Raw genomic sequence first — 25564 nt, forward strand, 5'->3', positions numbered from 1 at the left:
CTGGAAAAATTCCCTTTGAAAACTGGCACAAAACAGGGATGCCCTCTCTCACCACTCCTATTCAACATAGTGTTGGAAGTTCTGGCTAGGGCAATCAGGCAAGAGAAAGAAATCAAGGGTATTCAGTTAGGAAAAGAAGAAGTCAAATTGTCCCTGTTTGCAGATGACATGATTGTATATTTAGAAAACCCCATTGTCTCAGCCCAAAATCTCCTTAAGCTGATAAGCAACTTCAGCAAAGTCTCAGGATACAAAATTAATGTGCAAAAATCACAAGCATTCTTATACACCAATAACAGACAAACACAGAGCCAAATCATGAATGAACTTCCATTCACAATTGCTTCAAAGAGAATCAAATACCTAGGAATCCAACTTACAAGGGATGTAAAGGACCTCTTCAAGGAGAACTACAAACCACTGCTCAGTGAAATAAAAGAGGACACAAACAAATGGAAGAACATACCATGCTCATGGATAGGAAGAATCAATATCGTGAAAATGGCCATACTGCCCAAGGTAATTTATAGATTCAATGCCATCCCCATCAAGCTACCAATGAGTTTCTTCACAGAATTGGAAAAAACTGCTTTAAAGTTCATATGGAACCAAAAAAGAGCCCGCATCTCCAAGACAATCCTAAGTCAAAAGAACAAAGCTGGAGGCATCACGCTACCTGACTTCAAACTATACTACAAGGCTACAGTAACCAAAACAGCATGGTACTGGTACCAAAACAGAGATATAGATCAATGGAACAGAACAGAGTCCTCAGAAATAATGCCACACATCTACAGCCATCTGATCTTTGACAAACCTGAGAGAAACAAGAAATGGGGAAAGGATTCCCTATTTAATAAATGGTGCTGGGAAAATTGGCTAGCCATAAGGAGAAAGCTGAAACTGGATCCTTTCCTTACTCCATATACGAAAATTAATTCAAGATGGATTAGAGACTTAAATGTTAGACCTAATACCATAAAAATCCTAGAGGAAAACCTAGGTAGTACCATTCAGGACATAGGCATGGGCAAAGACTTCATGTCTAAAACACCAAAAGCAACGGCAGCAAAAGCCAAAATTGACAAATGGGATCTCATTAAAGTAAAGAGCTTCTGCACAGCAAAAGAAACTACCATCAGAGTGAACAGGCAACCTACAGAATGGGAGAAAATTTTTGCAATCTACTCATCTGACAAAGGGCTAATATCCAGAACCTACAAAGAACTCAAACAAATTTACAAGAAAAAAACAAACAACCCTATCAAAAAGTGGGCAAAGGATATGAACAGACATTTCTCAAAAGAAGACATTCATACAGCCAACAGACACATGAAAAAATGCTCATCATCACTGGCCATCAGAGAAATGCATATCAAAACCACAATGAGATACCATCTCACACCAGTTAGAATGGCAATCATTAAAAAGTCAGGAAACAACAAGTGCTGGAGAGGATGTGGAGAAATAGGAACGCTTTTACACTGTTGGTGGGATGGTAAACTAGTTCAACCATTATGGAAAACAGTATGGCGATTCCTCAAGGATCTAGAACTAGATGTACCATATGACCCAGCCATCCCATTACTGGGTATATACCCAAAGGATTATAAATTATGCTGCTATAAAGACACATGCACACGTATGTTTATTGCAGCACTATTCACAATAGCAAAGACTTGGTATCAACCCAAATGTCCATCAGTGACAGATTGGATTAAGAAAATGTGGCACATATACACCATGGAATACTATGCAGCCATAAAAAAGGATGAGTTTGTGTCCTTTGTAGGGACATGGATGCAGCTGGAAACCATCATTCTTAGCAAAGTATCACAAGAACTGAAAACCAAACACCGCATGTTCTCACTCATAGGTGGGAACTGAACAATGAGATCACTTGGACTCAGGAAGGGGAACATCACACACCGGGGCCTATCATGGGGAGGGGGGAGGGGGGAGGGATTGCATTGGGAGTTATACCTGATGTAAATGACGAGTTGATGGGTGCAGCACACCAACATGGCACAAGTATACATATGTAACAAACCTGCACGTTATGCACATGTACCCTACAACTTAAAGTATAATAATAATAAATAAATTAAAGAAAAAAAAAAAGAAAATGTCATACTTCACGTGTTGCTAGAAAGACTCTCTTAAGACACTAAGAGACTCCTTTAGTCCTATGCTTCTCACGTTTCAATATGCATAGGTGTTTTCCAGGTACAACATTAAACTGCAGATTCTAAGTGGGGCCTCAGAGTCGACATTGTTAACGAGCTCCCAGGTAATGCTAATGTTGCTGATCTGCAAAACACCTTTTTAGCAGAAATGTTTCAGACAATGGCATGTTAAGAAAAGAAGCAGAAAAACAAAATCGAAGGTTGTCATTATTGGGTTCAAGAATTCTCTACTGCAACATTAAAGTGTCAGACATGAGGGCATAGACACACTCAATTCGATTTATGAAGGCAATTGTTAAATACTGGTCAAATTTGTAATGATCATATTGCCTCAGATGTTACAAACTGGTATGATTCCTTAAGTCTAAAATTTTAAGAGACAAGGAGTAAAAAACTGCTTTGAAGACCTACTGGAGGCCGGGCGCGGTGGCTCAAGCCTGTAATCCCAGCACTTTGGGAGGCCGAGACGGGCGGATCACGAGGTCAGGAGATCGAGACCATCCTGGCTAACACGGTGAAACCCCGTCTCTACTAAAAAAAAAGTACAAAAAACTAGCCGGGCGAGGTGGCGGGTGCCTGTAGTCCCAGCTACTCGGGAGGCTGAGGCCGGAGAATGGCGTAAACCCGGGAGGCGGAGCTTGCAGTGAGCTGAGATCCGGCCACTGCACTCCAGCCTGGGCGACAGAGCAAGACTCTGTCTCAAAAAAAAAAAAAAAAAAAAAAGACCTACTGGTGGCTCAGTTTTCTTATGTCCTTTATAGTTTTGATTGGTGAAATCACTTATAAAATATTGCTATTGGCATTTCTTTTCTGACCTTTTTGGCAAAGACACATTAATTCTGTCCTTTAGTATGTTGCAGTGGGGTTCCTCAACTCTTGACATCTCTTCCTTTTTCTAAAAATTTATTTTTTGGCGCTTATTAAAACACTGATAGATTTGGGAAAATCCTCTGGAATGAGTAAAAGATAAACACTCCCATTTTTACTTAAAGGACTTTTAAAATATTTTTGAATGAGAAAAATGATAAAAGTGAACCAGGACTTGCATAAAACTTAGCACACTACGTTCCAACTCAGAAATTTTTTTTTTCAATCCAATATGTAGGTCCACTAAAATGACCTCCAGCTTGTCTGGAAACTTTTCAGAGACTTACATGGAAAAAGGATAAACAATTTTAAATACAATAATGTGTACCATCACTTGATATCACTGTCCAGCTCTGATGTATGCCCATAGAATTCACCTCAAGTCTGTGAACAAGCTGGATCAGATATGTCTTAGTTTTTTAAATTTTAAAATGATTGATCAATGAATTGAATAAATAAAAGTAAGTTAATCTTGTGATTGACAGACAAAATAAATTTCTAGATGATTGTCACACAGCCTTTTAGAAATTGATGCAAATTTGTGATTTGAAATTTGGGAGAAGTCAACAAATTGAAAAGCCTCGAGAAAAGAAAAAAAAATGTCTTGGAAGGAGAAAGTCAGCAAATAATAGGTAGTCTTATGACATATTAAAATTTGACAATATAATTTGAAATTAGAATATGCATTTTCTTTAACACTATGCATTTTCAGAAAAAAAGTAAATGCCAGTTTTCATTGTATTGAAATATATTTAAAACATGTTTCTAGTTTCAGCTTTCCTTTGCATCCCCCAATATTGTCATAATTGGCTAGAATTCCCTAAATATACAAAAAGAAATTTGAAAGGCCATTCTTAAGAATCCATTCCTTATGAGAATGGTGATGGGAAATCATCTCCTCATTTTTATAGGTTAATTAGTCAATACCTAAAATAATCAACTTCTTTTAAAATTGTCTAAAAACTAAGTGTTCTGATATTGAAGGTTATGAAACTTCTACATGTAAAATGGAAGAATTGGGGCACATATTGATATTTCTGAATAAAAACTCCTGCAGGTTCTAAAGCTTTACAGCTCACTCTTAAGTAATAGTAAGTCAATTTGAAACAACTGGGCAAAATACATAAAACAATGCCTTTTGAGATATTTGGAATTACGCAATTAAAGACGGTGATATTTTCAAGAAAGGGTTAAATTTTTTAAGATTTTCACTACATGGAATTATTAACTCAAAATAGATCGTGACTTAAATGACATAAACAAAAACTATAAAAATCCTAGAAGAGGCTGGACACGGTGGCTCATGCCTGTAATCCCCGGACTTTGGGGTGCCGAGGTGGGTGGATCATTTGAGGTCAGGTATTCAAGACCAGCCTGGCCAATATGGTGAAACCCCGTCTCCACTAAAAATACAAAAAATGAGCCAGGTGTGGTGCCGTGAACCTGTAATCCAAGCTAGCTGGATGGCTGAGGCAGGATATTTGCTGGAACCCTGGAGACAGAGGTTGCAGTGAGCTGAGAGGGTATCATTGCACTCCAGCCTGGGCAACAGAGCAATACACTGTCAAAAAAAAAGAAAAAAAAAATCCTAGAAGAAAAATTAGAAGAAAAAAAAAAAATCCTTGTGACTTTGAGTTAGGTAAAGATTTCTTATATACATTTCCAAGCTTAGGATTAATGAAATAACATATTGATAAATTGACTTTTTAAAATTTATTTTTATTTTTTGAGATAGCGTCTTGCCCTGTCACCCAGGCTGGAGTGCAGTAGAACGATCTTGGCTCACTGCAACCTCTGCCTCAAGGATTCAAGCAATTCTCCCGTCTCAGCCTCCCAAGTAGCTGGGATTACAGGCGCAGGCCACCACACCAAGCTAATTTTTGTATTTTAGTAGAGACGGGGTTTCACCATTTTGGCCAGGCTGGTCTTGAACTCCTCACCTCAAGTGATCTACCCTCCTCGGCCTCCCAAAGTGCTGGGATTACAGGCGCGAGCCACCGCACCCGGCCAATAATTTGAATTTTATCAAAATAAAAAACTTCTGCTCTTCATAAACAGCAGAAGGGAAATACAAGCCACAGACAAGAAGATAATATTTGTAAATCATATATCTGATAAAGGACTTGTGTCCAGAGCACATAAAATACTTTCGAAACTCAAAAATAAGAAAATAAACCCAATGTTTTAAAATAGTCAAAAGATTTGAACTTGCACTTCATCTAGAAGGTATACAAATAGCAAATAAGATCATGAGAAAACACTGACATAGAACAATCTATGGATATAAATTAGGCTTCTGAAAAAAAATATTCAACAACATTTGTAATCAAGGAAATGCATATTAAAACCATTATATACTGCATACATAATGGAAAATATAAAATTTAAATGACTGACAATATCAAGTGTTCTGAAGGAGGTAGAACAACTAGAATTCTCACAAATTGCTGGTGGGAATGTAAAATGGTACAATTAATTTAGAAAACAATTTGGCAATTTAATTAAATATTAACCATGGACTTACCTATAATATGATCCAACAATTCTGCTCTTAGATATTTGCCTGAGAATTAGCATATATGTTCATGTAGTGACTTGTACACAAATATTCAGAACAGCTTTATTTGTAATAGCCGCCAAATGGAAACAATCCAAATATTCAAAGCAGGTGAATATACAAACAAAGTTTGGTTTATCTCTTCTTTTTTTATTTTTTATAAAATGCCAGTTATGTGGAAGAAAATTTTAGTATATCTATACAAGGGAATATTACTCACCAATAAAAATAAATAAAGTGCAGATACATGCAACAACATGAATAAATCTCAAAGTAATTACGCTGTGTGAAAGACACTAGACAAACAAGATATTATACTTTATTATACCATTTATGTAAAGTTCTACAAAAAGCAAACTATTATAAGTGACCAAAAGAACAGTGGTTGCCTGGGAGCTAGGAGGGAGGGAGAAGCAGGAGGTATGGATTAAGAAGAGGCATGAAAAACTTTTTGGAGACATGAATATGTTCATTACCTAGATTGTAGTGATAGTTTTATGAGTGTATGTGTATGTCAAACTTAACACATTGTACACTTTATGTGCAGCCGATTAGATGTCAATTATATTCAATAAAACTGTTGAAAAAAAAGTAGTCTCTTTAGTGTATATTTATGGTTTCAATTTACAATGTTCTAAATATTCAATTTACTTCAAACATTGAATTTTTTTTTTTTTTTTTCACTTAGGGAAATGTAATTCCATCTCTCAAATAGTTTGAACTGATTTCTCATGGGGAGGCAGGCATAGTCAGCTTCTTTCTTTCTGACTCAACAGCTGCTGTTTTTGACATTTTCAAGGGTAGGTTTGGTGAGAGGTAAGAGATGTAAAAAATTCAGATTTGATTGCCACTATCATGTAATGGATTGGAAATTTCTAGGTCTGGCAAGTATTTAAAGCTGACTTCTCTCTGGAGATATTTTTGTTGGTTCTCTAGAGCTTCACTGCTCAATCTACAGACACGTGAGGCTACTATACACTTGAAATGTGATTATTGTAAGAGTAAAGTACACACTGATTTCAAAGGCTTAGTATGACACAATACTGCAAAATATCTCAACAAATATTTTTTAGTTTTGACTACAATGTTGAAATAGAAATATATAGTTTCTTAAATTGTACTTTAAGTTATAAAATATAAATAATTTAAATTGTTAAATTAATTTTACTTTTTTACTTTATAAAAGTGTGGCTTACAAAATTTTGAATTACATGTGTAATTCACAATATCTTTTCTACTGGACAGCTAAAGAGAATCTCCCTTTAGGTCTCGTGATATAATTCTCTTGGCTCTGACAGTGTTCTTTCTTTACCTGATCACTTCAAATACAGTCTTGGCTTACGCCACAATAATATACTTCATCGGACTCACTCCTAGTGTGCCCTTACCTTAGGAGGCAGAAGACCACAGTCTGACATTCCATCTGTGGGTTCCTCATATAGAACTCAGAATTTGGGATTGTTGTTGCAGTTAACGGTCCGTACTTCTCTTCAGGAAGAAGGACTTAATTAGCCACATAGTGGGTGGGCCACTCTTAGCTATCAACTGTTTCGGATTATTTCCTTCCATGACTAAGCAGTGTCCTAAGACTGATTAACATGGGGAAATTTGGCCAGGCACAGTGGCTCACGCCTGTAATCCCAGCACTTTGAGAGGCCCAGGGCGGTGGATTGCCTGACCTCAGGAGTTCGAGACCAGCCTGGGCAACACAGTGAAACCCTGTCTCTACTAAAATAAAGAAAAATTAACTGGGTGTGGCGGTGTGTGCCTGTAATCCCAGACACTCAGGAGGTTAAGGCAGAAGAATTGCTTGAACCCGGGAGGCGGAGGTTGCAGTGAGCTGAGATCTCACCACTGCACTCCAGCCTGGGTGACAGAACAAGACTCCATCTCCAAAAATAAACAAATAAAGAAATAAAGAACATGGGGACATAACAGACTTGCCCCCTTGTCCCAAGTCATGTAAATGCTGAAGAGCCATTCAACTTCCCAACTCAACTTCTTTCTCAACTCTCCCTTACGCAGCTGTTGATCCCAAGAGTACTCACTAATATATTTTTGCAAGGTAGCTAATCACTGTTCCAGTATCTGCTTCCTGGAGAATGCAATGTGCAATATTATAGCACATTTGACTCATGAAAAATGAGTGTAAGTTCTTTGCAGAAAAATTTGTTCACTCTGTTGACACTAGTCCTTTTATCTTTGTTGGTCCTGACTTAAGCACCACCAGCCTGTTAAGCCTCTCAATTACGAAGGACACACATCAAGCTCTCAAAGTAATCTCATTGAAATCCTTCTTATTAGGCTTGAGTTTAGGCAGACATTGTTCTCTTTGTAACTCAATGAGAAGATGGAATTCATAGTACAGCTCTCTCAAAAATAATCCTTTAAAAATGTTTTCTCTTTATATTACTGTCCTGTCTCTTCTTTATTTTCTTTGTGAGTCAGTCACAAGTTTTTGGTCATGATATTCTCACAATTCATTTTGCAATGTAGCATTTCTCTCTTTCCTGGTGACCTTTTTTTTTTTTTCTTTGTGCCTCAAGATAAAGTGAAGCAAGAAAGGAAGAGGAAAGAGTTCAATCAAATATTTAGTTACTGGTAAAAGCTCTGAGATTTCCATATGTCCTGGTCTTACAGCATAAGAATAATACAAGCTCAATAAAAATGCCACAAGACTGTAGTAGCTAATAAAAGTTTTAAAAATCTGCACTAATTCAAATTACTGTTTTAAACTAGCTTTTAACATGATTGATATGATTAAATCTGTTTTTCCTGTTGAGCATTATCTTTCCCTCTCTGGATTTTGGCTACATATATTTGATTTTATTATACTAACAGCAATTCCAAATCACTCAATATTGTTTATACATTTTTGCAAACAGTTTTGTTATCTTCCTAACCTTTTTATTGTCAGAGAGCTAAAGTAAATTTATTAAAATCTTTGAAATATTTTGCATGCATGCTACTTCTATACAATTATATATCTGCAATAATAGGTTTTAAAAAGCTAATGGACTTTGTTAAATATCTACTTTGTAAAATGAGCATTATAAATCATTATGAGGAGTAAAATGTACTTATTAAAATATTATTTCATAGATATATTACAATGAAAAATATTTTAAAAGATTGAATTTTACACTCAGCAACTTTTTGAAAATTAATATGATTCTCTACCCTTCAATTTTAATATTATTACAAAGCTTTTGTGACATATCAGTGTTTATTTATAATCTTTCCTTGATATGTGAGACATAAGATTAGTATTTTGGTTTGGGTTTTTTATTTTGCTTTCTAAACAACTGAGAGATCACATTGATTTAAAGTTTCTCATATTCTATTTAAATAACTGTATAGGAAATAACGGGTCCCTGAATTAGTCGTAGTGTTCTGAGGTGAGAAGTAGAAGACCAGCCCTATTTCTAGCAGAAAGATGATTTAAAATAAAGCTCCTTAATGATATGCTCTGGTATTTATTTTTGAAGTTAAACTTTTTATAACGTATGCCGAGAAAAATATGATAAATTTGCAACACAATTTGGATTTATATGTAACATGATTAGGGAGGTCAACTATAAAAATTTTGCTGATTTTCCAATGCAAAATTGACATTTTCTGTCTCACTGCCAGGAGAGCATGCACTTTAAGTTTCTTTTAAGACTGGCAATGATGAATTTGCAGCATCTGATTCATATACTCTCACAGGGTCCTTCTCAAAAGCACAGAAATTGTCTAGGCCAATGTCTATGTCTATGACAGGAACAGAAAGCCGACATGATCAAATCTCCACTACGGGCCTCACCAGCACGTTTCAAAGAAGTGAATCATCAGTTTCAGAAGTCATACTAGCAATTTAAAGTTATGATTAGTAGTAATATTATTTTGTTATTCAGTGTACAGGTAGATCAAACAACTTCCTAGTTCCCTTGTCCAGCTTATTCATTTATTTAAGAAGTCTTTACTGTGTGATATTAAACTTTATGAAACAAATAAAAGGTATAGATCTTGTTCTCCAGAAACCTATGGTTCCAGCATAAAGCAATATATGCACAGGAATGATTTCAAGTTATGTGAAGAATAGCTCCTTTTTGTACCTATGTTTGTGAACTCCAAGTGCATTGTTCTAGTTCCACTGGCTACAGCAGAGTAGGGCCCAAAATCTTTACATGGCACAGACTACACAACATGTATATATAGTTACTCAACAATGAGCTGTCACACCATGCTATTTCATAGCTTTATGTTTGTCTTGGGTTGAAATACATGGCCTTACTTCCAGACCTTGTTACATATGGCCTCCTTCAGACCTTGTTAACATACGACCTCCACCGTGAAATCATCTTCAAATCCTCTGAAAAGAACTAATTGATATCTGAGCTTTGGCTCAGTAATACCAGAGAAGGATCATAATGAAACAGAATATGTATGGGTTTTAGTACTGGACTGCTGTTGTTGATTCTATCTCTAAAACTTACCTGCTAGGCAGCCCTTAGACAAATTGTTTACCTGCATGAGCCTCAGCTTTCTCTTAAAATGGAACTAGTAACACCTATCTCATAGGACTTGGTGAACTAATATAGGAAAAACACAGTGCTTGGTACATAACAAACCACAGAATAACATAAAATATTATTATACAATTACAATATATATGCCTAAAGTATAATCAGGTGGTCAATAATACTATTTAATAACACCAATGATAAGAATAATAAGTAATCATATCTAGGCTTCTATCCTTTTTTTTTTAGCCTGTGATAAAACTAAAGACAACTGTCTTCAGTTTATTTCCTTAGTTCAGCTAAGCCTCTCATCTGTAGTAGACGTTCAATGGCTGTAAAATTAATGACTCAATAAATTAATTAAACAAAAGTTGAAATGATTATGTTTTGCTATACTGGGATGACTTTCCAAAATGTAATGTAAAAAGATTATTCTGAAAAGTAATGGGTAGGGAATATGGGGATGTAAATTGAAGTAGTGGCACTAGATTATAAGGAATGTAAAAATCTAGTGGTATGGGGGAGATAATACAGGTTTCTTTGAAGAATAATAGGGGTTAGATTATTACCCTTGTTCTTAGTGTTATGGTGACTCTCTGTTTTGTTACCCATTGTATAATAGATTCTTATGTACAGCGATACTCAATATTATTTTAAATAGAAAAATGACACACACTATAAAAGTGATATGAATTATGTACTCTTAACATAATAAGTCAGTGCAAAGTCTTGGCACCTTTGTCAAAAATCAATTGGCCATACATGCACAGGTTCATTTCTGGGCTCTCTATTCTGTCCCATTGGCCCATGTACATGATATTTTAATTACTGTAGTTTTACATTCTGTGCTATAGCTGTGTATAATTTGAAATCGGGTAGTGTGATACCTTCAGATTTGTTCTTTGCTCTCATGATTGACTTGGGTAGTCTGCGTTCAAATTTTTGAAATCAGGAACTGTGATACCTTCTCCTTTGCTCTTTTTGCTCATGATTGACTTGGCTATTCTGGGTTCCAATGTACAATTCTGTGAAAATTGTCACTGGAATTTTGATAGAGATTGCATTGAATCTGTAGAGCACTTTGGGTAGTATATATATTTTAACAATATTAATTTTTCTAATCCATGAACATAGAATATCTTTCCATTTATTTGTGTCCACTTCAACTTTGTAAAAATGTTTCATAGTTTCCAGTTTTCAGATATTTCACTTTCTTGCTTAAAGTTATTCCTAAGTATTTTGGTTGCTATTACAAATGGATTGTTTTCCTAATTTTTTTTTCAGATAGTTTGTTGTTAGTGTACAGAAATGCTACTATTTTTTGTTTGTTGATTTCATATCATGCAGTTTTACTGTATTTGTTTATAGGAAATGGATAGTCTCTTACATAAATAATGTTGGGAAAATTAGTATCCACATACAGAACAATAACATTGGACCTTTATCTTACACCACATTAAAACAAAATCAACTCATAATGGATTAAAGAATTAAATTTCTGATTTTAAGGACAGACACAGTAATAGTAATAGAAGAAAACATGGAACAAAAAGCTCCATAACTTTGGTCTACACAATAATTCTTTGTATTTGGACCCAAAATCACAGGCAAGAAAGCAAAAATGGACAAATGGAATCACTTCAAAACAAGAAGCTACAGAGCAAAGGAAGCAATTAACTGTGTACACAGACAACCTACATGTTGGGAGAAAATAGTTGGGATCCATTGAATAAGAAGTTAATATCCAAAATATGTAAGAAGTTCAAACAACTCAATAGCAAGAAAACAAAGCAAAGAAAAATACCAAAAATGGGCAAAGAATCTCAATAGACATTTCTCAAAAGAAGAGATAAAAACGGACAACAGATATATTTTAAAATGCTCAACATTGATGATCATTAGGCAAATGCAAACTAAAACCAAAATAAGATACCATCTCACACCTGTCAGAGCAGCTATTATCAAAAAAAGACAGAAGATAGCAAGTGTTGGCAAGGATGTTGAGAAAAGAGAATTGTTACAGATTTTTGGTGGGAATGCAAATTTGTATAGCCATTATAGAAAACTGAATGGGGATTCATCAAAAATTAAAACTAGAATCACCATATCATCCAGCAATCCCATTTCTTGATATTGAATCAAAAGATTTAAAATTATTTTGTGAAAGAGGTGTTTGCATTCCCAGTTTATTGCAAAACTTTTCATAATAGTCAACTTATGCAATCAACCTAAGTGTCCATCAACAGATGGATAAAGAAAATATGGTATATATTCACAGTGTAATACCATTCAGCCTTTAAAAAGAAGGAAATTCTATCAACACAAGAAGGAAATTCTTGCAACAACATGATGGAATTGGAGAACATTATGCTAAGTAAAACAAGCCAGGACAGAAAGACAAATACTGCAAGTTCTCATTTATATGTAGAATCAAAAACAAACTCATAAAACCTGAGAATAGAATGGTGTTACAGTGACTGGGGCAGGCAGTAATAGGGAGATGATGATCAAAGTGTACAAAATCTCAGGTGGAAGGAATATGCTTCTATTTAGATCTATTGCACTGCATGAGGATATAGTTAATAACAAAGTATTCCACTTTTCAAAAATGTTGACAGTATGAATTTTAAATGTTATGACAAAAATATTAAATATTTGAGATTATGGATATGTGAACTAGCTTGGTTAAATTACTGTGCTTTGCATTCATAAATTATAATATCACTTTATATCCCATAAATATATACCATTATAAATCGACAATATACCATAAAAAATAAAAATAAACATTTTGTCTTACCAGTAAGCTTTTTCTAGAAACTTGAAAGCCTTGCTGGCCAAGAAGAATCAATAGATCATGTTGGGAGGCCCATATGGCTAGGAGGTGAGAGTAGCCTCAAGTTGACAGCCAGCAAGAAGCTGAAGGACCTCATACCTACTGTGGCAAGAAAATAAATTCCTCTAACAGAATTATTTGTTAGAGGAGGATTTGTTGTCAGTTGCGCCTCCAGATGAGAATGCAGCCCAGCTGACATCTTTTGACTGAAGCCTTGAGAGACCCTGAGCAGGGAACCCAATTAAGTCACAACTGAACTCCTAAACCCAAGAAACTGTCAGATAATAAATAGCCAACTTATGGTTGATATAACCCCCAAAAAAATTAAAATTAAGATAATAAGGCTATATGGGAGAGCAGAAACGTCCATGAGGACACAAAAGATACAACTTATCCTTGCCTAGACTGATGTACTTGATGAGATTTAATCAGGATAATGCTGTTTTCTTGACTCCAATTACTTGCCATCCCCAACCAGATAAATAAGGACTCAATGTCCTGTCAACCCATGGCAATCTTTAAGAGGATACTGAACGTTTTTCATCTTTTTGTTGTTTCTGTGGTCTCTGTGAGTCTATGACTCTGTGTGACATAAGGCAAGTTATTTATTATCTACTTCAATTTCTCCAAATGTAAAATAGAAATATATAGGAGATAATAACATCTCTGACCTCACAGAATTTCTGTAAGAGTTACATGAGGTTGTCCATGCAAGACGCTTAGCATTCAGTAAGCACATGTCACACAATACGTATGCAACTGTTACTTTTTACTGTAATTAGTGAAACCCCATTCATATGTAGGGAAGATACCCTGCTTTAGCTCTACCTTTAGAAGTACAAAGTTATAACTTAATCATACATTTCGCTGAATTAGAAACCAGGGCACAGGAGTTCTGACTTTATATCTACCACTTATTAAGTGGCCTTGATTAGATCGCATAGCTTCTATGGGCTTCGGGTTCCTCACTTGTAAAATAAAGCCTTCAACTAAATGGTCTCTATAGTCCCTTATCGCACTGACAGTTTATAATCCAATGCACCATTAAGGGTAAGTGATATATGAAGAAAGTCAGTCTTGCCTATTCAGGGTGCTGCCCTCTCAGGAGAGCAGTGGTCAGTAAAGAAAAGGGATAGAAATGATAATTTGTGAAACGAAACAAAGGAAAAATGAAAGAAAGCAACAATTCATCTGAACATAAAGCAATGGGATAGAAAGACTTAATAGAATGGAATAGAAAGCCACGTTAAAAACTTATAAAGCAGAGGACACATATCTGTGTTTAAAGACAGAAGGAAGATATTGGTAAAGAAAAGGAGATAAAAATATATATCCTTCATATATGTTAATTTTCTAAATTAGAATTATTATTTGTTTTTCCACCATTTTCATCAGCTAAAGATTATGTTTTGTCAGTAGTAGTCTTTTGAGAATTTATCCCACTTGTTTTATCATTTCAGAAAGTCTCTCAACAAGATGTTAATTTTGTTCCCAATCTAGGAAAGTTAACTTAAAACTATAGGTGAAATTTAATGCTGTCTACAGTGCAATTTCTTTTGTTCCATAGAACTATTGTACAACCAGAAAAGTTTTAAAATCAAAACAACTTATGATCTTCTAGCTCTCTGTACTGCTCTGAATTTTAAACATCAATGAGGTACTTTCCCACGTTAGCTGAGTAAGACTCAGAAAGATGAAGCCACTTCACAAGTCACATAATTAGTGGCATCACAGAGATTCAAACCCAAATTTATCACTTTGGAAAACAATGCAAGTTCAGGAAGAGAACAAAAGAAAACCCAGGAGAAAGGATTCATTGTTAAAATTTCTAATTCAGGATACTATTAGTAACATGAGAAACAAAAGGAAATTATGGGCAGAGAGAAAATTGACTAAAACAAATTAAAATAACAGAAATTTAGAAGAAACAATTATGTCATTTTTAATCAAAGCCCTCTTTATATAATTTTATATTAATTTATATCCATTCCCTGTGTGTAATGCAATAAACTAGTCATTCTATTTGAGCTGCATCAGATTCACCAAGAGGGTTTATTAAAGGAGATTGCTGGACTTCTCCCTCAAGCAGTTCAGATTCAGTATGTCTGGGGGTGGAGCCTGAAAATTTTCATTTCAAATAGGTTCCCAGGTGATACTCCTGAGGTCCAGGGACCTCATTTTGACAATCAGTGTGTACGCTATTAAATCTGGATGTCCAGTTAAAATAGGACACTGTAAACTCTATCATATCATTTAAAGCAGTAGTGACTTTGTAAAACAAATCATTCAAAAGACATGCACAAAAAGAATAAAAATAAATCAAATTTAAAAAATGAAATGCTCAAAACCTATTTTTCATATCCTTTCAATGTTGCTCAGAAAGTCATTGCTGTAATTCATTTTTAAAGTTGAAATACCAAGCAGAATAAAGGATGTGGGAAGTTATTGCAGAAATTTCTTTCTTTTAATTTAACCTTTTAAAGTACAGTAGACTCAAGCATTAAAAAGGAATGGTGTTCACTGATTACAGGGCTTCAGGAAAAATACTTAACACGAGGAAATAGAAATCATTTAACAATGGAACACAACTGTCATTCACTGAACCCATGTGGGAGTATGTCTTTATATACAAAATTAGACTATACTGCTTGAAATATCTTCATATAATCACATGAATGATAAAATTCCTGGTTTTGCTCATGCCTAATCAAAATTAACATTGGAAGGAAATGAGAAGAAGGAGAAAAGAAAGAAGAGAAGAAGAAGGAACAGGAGGAGGAGGGTGAAAAGAAATAGGGGGATGAGGAAGAGGAGGAGGAAGAAAAAGAGAAGTTTAAGTTGTCTGGTATTATTTTCAACAATGTGTTGGTAGACTGGTAGTCTCACTAAGGGGCTCTCTGGCATCTATACAACACATCTTTTTATACTGCCTACCACTGTATTGTGGTTCAACCCTTCATCAACTAATAAGGTAGTTAATGTGTTCTCTACTATAAAAGTTTTATTCTCTTCTGGCATTTTCGGTCAACATTTCAGGGATTTAAAGTGAAAAAAAATTAATAAGTGATGAAGAAATCACCTCTCTGTTTCAGGTTAATTTTGAATTGTGAATTTCATAAGTGTACTTTAACACAACTAAGGCAAATGAGTCACTGAGACTTCCTTCCAACCCTTAATCCCATGCAGAGCACACAGAGAATTCCTTGGGTGTGAACTTGATTTCAAGATTACAAGAACTGTTCCTTATGCATTCTGGCTGGAGTTTCCTGTTTGTTTCAAACCATGGATTGAAGAAATGATGTGAGAGAGAGTGATAGTTCATTTTCTAAGTAAAAGTGGACTATTAGTTGGAGTAGATTTAAATCTACATAGCCTTTAAATGTGCAGATTATACATTGTAGGGCTTGTTGCTAAACTACTCTTCGTTCATTTTGGAAGAGATTAGTTCTTGAGGAGTGGAAAAGTAAAATGAGGATTAAAGGAATGGGGTAGAAAAAAGACAATCATTTTTTAAAAACTAACTGCATACCAGATATTGGTGAGCACTTCAAGTCTCTGAGCAACTCTAGAAAGACAAGATCAAGACAGGATAGCAAGAATATAGTAGAGGCAATATTCTCCCACTAAATGAAACACAAACCTAGAATAGTCCCAAAGACAATTTATTTTATTTTATTTTATTTTATTTTAGCAGACTCTCGCTCTGCTTCCCAGGCTGGAGTGCAGTGGTGCGATCTCAGCTCACCGCAACCTTTGCCTCCTAGGTTCAAGCAATTCTCTTGCCTCAGCCCCTTGAGTAGCTGGGACTACTGTTGCACAACCACACCCAGCTAATTTTTGTATTTTCAGTAGTGACGGGGTTTTACCATCTTTGCCAGGTTGGTCTCAAACTCCTGACCTCAGCTGATCAGCCCGCCTCAGTCTCCCAAAGTGCTGGAATTAAGGCATGAGTCACCGTGCCTGCCGGCAAAGACAACTTCTAAATGGAATACTCAAAATCACCTACTGCACGAATATCTGCTTCAGATAAACATTATAAATATCTTTTCATTTGAAATGATTTAATATAAACTAATGGTTAGCATTATCTCTCTCTCATCTCCAAAATTATTTTTAAAATATTTGGTAATTTTCCACTTATTGTTTCTAAAGAAGAAAATATGCTTTTATATTTAATGTGTGATTTAGCTTACTTTGAAAAAATTAGAAATGTATAGATAAATGATTGAATAGTATTAGCACTTTGGGCTTTTAAAGATAGTCATTTGCATTGAAATATTAATCCCTAAATTCTACTTTAAAGTCTGCAGGCATCATTAAAAAACAAACAAACAAAAATCCACAACTTTTCATTTCTTTTGCCAGTATTTCTTGGGGGCATACTTAATAATGGAAAAACACCTTTCATATTAAGAAACTTCTTTTTCCCCTTTTAAATGGGAGATCTGACAAGCAACATTAAATTAATGTCTTTGGATCAATTGCAAAATTATTGTTCCGCTATCCTGATATTTTGTAGCTATCTTCATAACTTTGCATTCCTTTTCATCAAATTTATACCAACTTAAGTCCTCCTCTCTAATCAACTTGCCACTAACTTAATATTTCTTGCTAAGGAACCACCCAACACACTGCTGTCTCTGGATAGCGGTTCTTGCTACACTTCTGTGAGAAAGAGCATCCTTTCTCTCTTTCTACATAGTACTCAGGACTTCCTTATTCCACAGATATTTCTAATCTCATCTCACATGATTCCACATTTATTTATTTATTTATATTTTCTTATTTCTCGAGACAGAGTCTTGCTCTCTCGCCCAGGCTGTAGTTCAGTGGCATGACCTCGGGTCACTGTAACCTCCGCCTCCCAGGTTCAAGCAATTATCTTGCCTCAGCCTCCCAAGTAGCTGGCATTACAAGCACATACCACCATATCCAGCTATTTTTTTAATATTATTAGTAGAGACAGGGTTTCACCATGTTTGCCAGGCTGGTCTCAAACTCCTGACCTCAAGTGATCCACCTTCCTTGGCCTCCCAAAGTGTTGGAATTACAGGCTTGAGCCACCATGCCCAGTCCACATTTATTTTTGATGAAAATCAGAAGAGAGAAGTAAAAGTGTGAAATAAATGGTAAGGCAGATACAAGTGGCTCTCCTTAGAAACATCCTGAATAGGACCCTAGATAACTGAGCCAAGACTTGTAGCCATTGCACACCATTCAAAGGATTACCTCACATTTCCTGGGTGTTGAAGTCAAGTTAGGTTTTCATTCTACACTGGTGTGTGTAGGTCTCTCATTCTAGCATGATGACACTAGTTGTGTCCTAGAGTTTGAGATTCCAGTCCAACTTCCCTCTTGTGAACATCTGCTCCCTTCTTTCAGTGAGTTTAATACTCAAAGAATATTACATGGGAAAGAAAGTCAAACACCTGTTTTAGGTAGGACCCCAGAGTTATGAAATCACACTCTATGAGGTTGAAGCTTAGAGTATTTTGAAAAATCAAGTTAGTATTTTCCAACGTATATTCCTCTCAAATGATATTCATAGGACCTTAAGTTAGTAGCTAAAGTGGTAGTCATTAAAGAATTTTGAACTGAGGCAAACTAACACAAGAGTTATCCTGATCTGATAGCTACTAGAGAGAATTGCGATGGTTAAATGAATGATTATGAAAGCCTGAACTATGCTGTCTCAGAATTAAATAACAAATATAGACTCTAGAGATATCACTGGAGATGGAAGCATTAAGATTTGAAAACTTTTTGTTATTGATGAAGATAAATGATGGGGAAAGTGGACCACGAAGAACAAGGATTCTAGTATGAGTGACTGGGAAACATAGTTTCCCTTAAGAGAAAAGAAGGTAGCATGTGTTGTATATGTATTTCAGGACTTGGGTGATCAGGGAAGGGCAATGGAATAGGTTAAGTTTTATATAGGTTAAATTTGAGTAGATATGAAGACAGCAAGAAAATATGTTCAGCAGTTAGACATGAAGAACTGGAAATAGTCTATTTATTTAAGTAATGAGCACGGAGAAGATATTGGAGGCCAGATGCATGGATATAATCAAAATTATAAAAGTATAAAGAGACAATAGGGCCAAGCATGATATCTCAGAGTACCTAAAATTAGGAAACAGAAACAGGAAGAATACAAATGTTGTTATTAGTCACTAATAATATAGATGGATCATCTTTTATATCAATTTGGCACGATAACAGGATTAGTACTTGCTAATTTATTATGACACTATTTATTATTCCATTTCTCTTACGTTAATAAAAAGTCACTATTATTTTGAAAACATTGCCAGCAATGTAATTCATTATCTGCTTATTCCAAAGATATTTACTCATAGGCATAAGGTTATGTGTTAGGCATTGGGAGCTATGTAGTTTAAAAGACATGGTGTTTGACTTCAAGGGACTTTTGTAGAAAAGTAGTCAAACATTCTTTTTTTTGTTTTTGAGATGGAGTCTTGCTCTTTTCGCCCAGGCTGTAGTGCAATGGCACGACCTAGGCTCACTGCAACCTCCACCTCCTGGGTTCAAGTGATTCTCCTGCCTCAGTCCCCCTGAGGGGGGACTAGCCTGTAGCTCAGATTATAGGCACCCACCACCACACCAGGCTAATTTTTGTATTTTTAGTGGAGGTGGGGTTTCACCATCTTGGCAAGGCTGGTATCGAACTCCTGACCTCAGGTGATCCACTTGCATCGGCCTCCCAAAGTGCTAGGATTACAGGTGTTGAGCCACCGTGCCTGGCCAGTCAAATATTCTATTATATATTAATAAAACACAATACTCTTTCAAAATAGTGATTATAACTTAAACTCCTTTTCATCGATACCCTTGAATAGTACTGTTAACTACTTTATCCACCAATTTTCACATTTATCCATCTCACTTGATCTTTATAACAATGCTGTTGAGAAAAACAGACAAGTATGTTTCTCCATCTGACAGCTTTTTCTGGCCTATCCACCCACATCTGTTATCTCTTAAGAGATTTTTCAGTCAGGGTAGGGTGTTGATGATGGAAAAATATGATGCAACTTCAACTCTCCTTCTATTTAGAAAATATTAAAAACCTGTGGCTTCCTTAGGAAGATTGATCTTGTCACTAAAGTTCAGTTAGGCCTTTTCCTCAAATACTGGTAATCAGGAATCCATGAGTTTATTTGCAGAGTCTGTTTTAAATTTTGTTGATTTAAAATTATGTAATAGAAGTATATTTTATTATTTTCTGCATTTAAAATGACAAATCCATTACATAACATTTTGAAACCACAAAATGTGATACAAAAAGACATCAACCATAATTACCATTTTAAAGAAAACTATCATTTTGGTGTTAAAACTTAAGATTTTGGTGTTCTCTAAATATCTATATTTAGGTCTATACCTATATATACATCTACATCTACTACATACAGCAATGTCATATTTTATATTCAAATATGTATCCTGCTTTTATCACTTAACATTATTTTTATCACTTAACAAAATCATTTTTCCTGTAAATGGAATCCAACAAATGAAATATAATTTACCTTGCCATGTCCTGTGGTAGGATTATATTTGAAGGTTTTTATCTGGGAAAGGTGAAAAATAATGTATGTAAGTCTTGTTTCTATAGTACTCTATGAAAACAAAAAGACCTTTAAGTAAAAGGGAGCTGGGGAAAGCGCCGAAGAGAAAATCCATAGCACTGCATAAACCCTTTATCTCTGAACCTGACCTGCTCACATTTTTACTAATGACTTGGATAAATATGATTGATAACTGTGTAGATGGCATAAAACTGGTAGAAGTAACAAATATGTTGCACGATGAAATCATAGTCCAAAAGGATCAAGCAGGTTGAAATGACTGGCTAAACCAAAGAAGGGTAAACTTTTAAAAGGATGAATATAAATTTTCACATTTTGGTTTTTTAAAAAATCATCAATATATGATATGAAATGTGAAATGAGTTTTTTTAAAAAATCACTAATATATGATATGAAATGTTAACAGAAAGTTCATGCAAAATACAAACAACAAGCTATAAGAGACAATAGCATAATCTGGCTGACAAAGAAGCTAACGCAACAATAAATATGACCAAAAAATACTATGACCAAACTGTAGAAGATGACGGCTCGTTTTCCTCTAAACTAGAAGTCAAAAATTGAGTTTGTTCATTTCTCTTCTCCATACCTTAAGAAGAATATATAAAATGGCTGCCGTTCAATAGAATGTACTCATGATGCAAGAAGTATCAAAATATAACATATAAAAGAAGGTTGAAAATATTAAAGATATTTAGTCAGGGCATAAGAATATTGAATTTTAAAAATTAATTTAATAGTTATATTAAAATATGTGGAGAGATTTAGGAAGATTTTTATTTGTCCTGATAGACATGTTTTGTGTTCCACAAAAGCAAAATTAGGACAAAAGAATTATTATTATGGAAAGATTAATTATGGCTCAATATAAGCAATTTGACTGATATGTAACAGTTTATAACAACCATAATAACATATAACATTTGAAAGTATTCAAAAATAAGATGAGCTGACTCAGTCTATCTCATGTGTTTAGGAATTTTTAGTCTCCAGACCTGTTCAATAAAAAATTAGATAACATACAATCATCTACATTCTTCCCCTGCAGAATCTCATATATTCACATTGGTTAGGTTGTCACTACTGATGAGTCTAATATTGATTTCAAGTCTTCTCTGTTTCCTAAATTCTAGACACAAAATATCAATATCTTCTTTGTTGTCTCTATACCAGTGGTTCTCAGTTGGGTGCAATTTTGTCCCTGTTTCAGGGAAGACTTGGAAAAATCTGAAGATATTTTTTGGTTGGCACAACTAAGAGAGGTACTACTGATATCTGGTGAGTAGAGTCCATAAACATTGCTAAGAATCCTAAATGTACAAAATAGCTCCTCACCCCCAAAAAGGAATTATCCATCTCAACGTGTCAATATGACCAAGATTGACAAACCCTGCTCTACATATAAGTCCAACAGGTAACAAACTCAGCATGACAAACTCCAAACACATTATCTCCACTCCACTCTCCTGCTTCTCCCTTAAAATCCCAAGCATCCCTTCAATAAAGCTTAGTTTCTATAACTTACTATGACTAATGCCACTATTAGGTAGCCAACTACATGAGTTAGAAATCTCAGAGTTATCCTTAAATCCTCACATTCCCTCACCTTTTAATGCCAAATTGTATTTATCTACTTGTATCTCTAAATCCACACCCCCCTTTTCATTACTGCTGCCGCTGGCAGTTTGGTCCCACATTTTCTACCAATAAGATTTTTATTTCGAATTCATCCTTTACATTGTTGCCGGGATTATATTTTTAAAACAAAAAAGCAATTGTCCCATTATCCCATGCAGAAACTATAGGCAAACCTCCATTGTACAGTGAATATATGTTCAAGCTTTGAATTGCCATAGAAGATGGAGTGGGAGTAACATTGTGTTTGTTACCATTTTTTAATGGAGTGTTACAACTTCTTCAGGGAAGATTAAAAATATAATAGTCCTTTGATGACAGCACAGAAAAGGAAACAAATATTTGACTAATGCCAGAGGCCAGGGTAAAATCACTAAACATACAGATGTTTAAATGTTAAGTATGAAGTTAAGAAAGACCACATGAAACATATTTGAGCATGCACCGCATTGCACTGGATATATTAAAAGTATACAAGTATTGAAATTATTTTTAATAAGGTAGAAAAAGAGGCATGTGCACAAAATAATGCACCCAAATCTTTTAAATTTGCCTTTGGAATTTGGATTGATTGATACTCAGTCATACACACAGGCACTCAGTCTTCCTCTCCACGTCTAAGCCGAATCCTTCCTAAGGAGACCATGCTGTTGGCAGCAAAAAAACAAAGTTAGGTGTTCCAGGGAAGCAAATCTGGGGTTCCAGCCAAATCTCCACAAAGCAGAGAGTTCTCTAAATAATAAAGAGTTGACTGTGATGGCAAAAGTCTTCTTGCAGGTGCAGATGCATGTATTTTCGAATATAAATAAACTCTTTCAGCTGCTTTCCCTATCCCACTATCACCACCTTATTCTCATAGTGTTCTGATCTCACTGGCATTCTTAACTCAGAGATCTCTTTACTCTAACTTAGTCCAGGTGTGGGGTGGAATATGAAAACGATGAAAATAAGGGAGGATATTGATAGAAATAAACACATAATAACAAAATAAAAATTGGAGAAAAGGGGGAATAAAGACCCTTCTGCTATAAAGGGCTTTATGTTGGCTTCAAGAGTATAATTGATGAATATGGTTTAGAGTTAATATCTGAAAACCAACCTTAATGTATACATTGCTGACATTTGGAGTAGTAAGTAAATGAAATGGAGCCCAGACATCAGTTAAGATATCTGTGTTATCACTGAATTAAAAAAAAAAAATTCCTGAACTTTGGTTGAAATTATTTTGTTTTCATCAGTCTCCTCCATTTCACATTTATCTTTGTAATTAACTAGTTTTGACATAATCTAATTTCTTACCAGAGCCTAAGAAACTGTTGCACAACACAAGTTTGGAACATTTCATTTCCAACCTGTCAAACAAAAAAATTTCTCCTTCACAGTTCTTTTTATTATAAAATCCAAATCAGTAATTGATCTACTTAAGTACTGTTTTAGGAAAAATTAAGCAGAGTAATTTCTCAAGCTCTCCAGTATGCTTATCAGTGGCAAATGAAACTTAAAAATACAGCCCACTGATTTGCACAGCTTCATTTTCTGATCTCTAGCCTAATGGTTATACAAATATAGATTTTTATTATTCTTCACAATGTTATGTAGATCATCAAATCAGACAGACAGCATCCTTTTCTTATGGGTGAATTTTCTGTAAGTCTCATAAACTCAATATATAATCTGTTTAGCCATATGTAACTTGCCCAATATTACAGTACTGACAAACAAAATCTAGAGGGATTCTCCACTTTTATCTTCCAGAAACATTTCAACATGAAAGATTGAAACAATTTAAAAATATATGTGAAAAGCAGAAAATTATTTATTTGAAAATGTAACAGTAAATATTAAAAGTTTCTCAAATTGATGTACAAAACTATAAATGTATTTCAGAATAATTTATCATAATGATTTGTACTCATGCTGAATAAATGAGTTCAGATTTGAAAACAGTTCATGAAAAAGTCTACAGCGAATCTAATTTAATCTCATCTAATATTGGAAATCCACCATAGCTGCTCTATAGTGAATCTAATTTCCTGTATATGAGATACCCATATAATAATCTCCCTGTGACACTGACTAAAAGATTCTGTATAGAAAGTAGCAATCAATGAGACTCCAGCAAACTTACCACCTTAAAAATCCATAAATATACCGGAACAGAAGATGACTTACAAAATGAGAAGAATGAGAGAAAAAACATGGAAAACTCACTAATTAGATGGTGCAAAATGATGGTTAAGTTACTGAAGTATAAATTAAAGGAAGAAACGTCAGTTTACATTTCTAAACTAAAAGGATAGAAGAGGTCCTTAACAAAAAGTAATGACTCAGAAATAAGGTAAAATGATGATCATTTAGTCAGACAATCTTTCTATTTAATGCTAGTGTATTCACAATATTACCTGCCATCAGGATGGTCAGGATTCAATACACAATAAGTGGGTGGTAATACGATTGTTACTCTTCAATATAGGACAAGGTTTACTGTTTTGCATTATTGATAAATCCGCTTAATATTTGGTACAAAACTTTGCACTTGAATAGTACATGCCTACAGGACAATGATGGTAGGTGTCTGAAATGTATACATAAAATCATGTACATACAAAATTATACTGTAAGGTGTGTACCTTTAATCCTTCTTCAGGATTCAACTGCCATTTTTTTTTTTCGTTGTTTCTGAGTGTGAATGGTCAAGTGTAGAAGGTGAAAAGGCCAGTGGAAAAAGTCAAGCAGAGAATTAAAAAAGAATAGCCAATTTAGATAAATTACAAAAACAGGGAAAATGATTTTAAAAACTACAAGTAAGAAGGCAAGGAAGCCTACAAAAGCCCCTCTTGTAGCTCTCTGCATGTGAAGTACACAGCGCTCTGCCCTGCAGAAAGAACTCATCGGCCGGGCGCGGTGGCTCAAGCCTGTAATCCCAGCACTTTGGGAGGCCGAGATGGGCGGATCACGAGGTCAGGAGATCGAGACCATCCTGACTAACACGGTGAAACCCTGTCTCTACTAAAAAATACAAAAAAACTAGCCGGGCGCGGTGGCGGCGCCTGTGGTCCCAGCTATTCGGGAGGCTGAGGCAGGAGAATGGCGTGAACCCGGGAGGCGGAGCTTGCAGTGAGCAGAGATCTGGCCACTGCACTCCAGCCTGGGCGGCAGAGCGAGACTCCGCCTCAAAAAAAAAAAAAAAAAAAAAAAAAAAAAAAAAAAAAAAAAAAAACTCATCAAAAGTGCATGGACTAGGTGCATAATGTGTCTGCAGTATTTATTGAGGGAGAGATTTCTGTAACAATCTCCTAATATCTAAATGACATGTATTAAAAGGTCAGTGGAGCACTTTTCTGTTTGCACCAAGATCAAGA

The 25564-nt window shown here is 35.1% G+C and overlaps 1 long non-coding RNA gene across 6 annotated transcripts in view; it reads right to left on the minus strand.

Moving 5' to 3' along the window:
• Positions 1–25564, minus strand: part of LOC103882213 — a 325635-nt gene that overhangs the window by 290613 nt on the left and 9458 nt on the right. Inside the window, exon 1 of one of the 6 annotated variants that reach the window (XR_004182238.1) lies at positions 6999–7314. The exons of the other annotated variants lie outside the window; for them this stretch is intronic. This is a non-coding gene — a long non-coding RNA (uncharacterized LOC103882213). Of the gene's footprint in view, positions 1–6998; positions 7315–25564 lie in introns of those variants that run through there. 6 annotated transcript variants of the gene reach the window in all.

Source organism: Papio anubis, chromosome 2 (genome assembly GCF_008728515.1).
Source record: "Papio anubis isolate 15944 chromosome 2, Panubis1.0, whole genome shotgun sequence".
Lineage (NCBI taxonomy): Eukaryota > Metazoa > Chordata > Mammalia > Primates > Cercopithecidae > Papio > Papio anubis.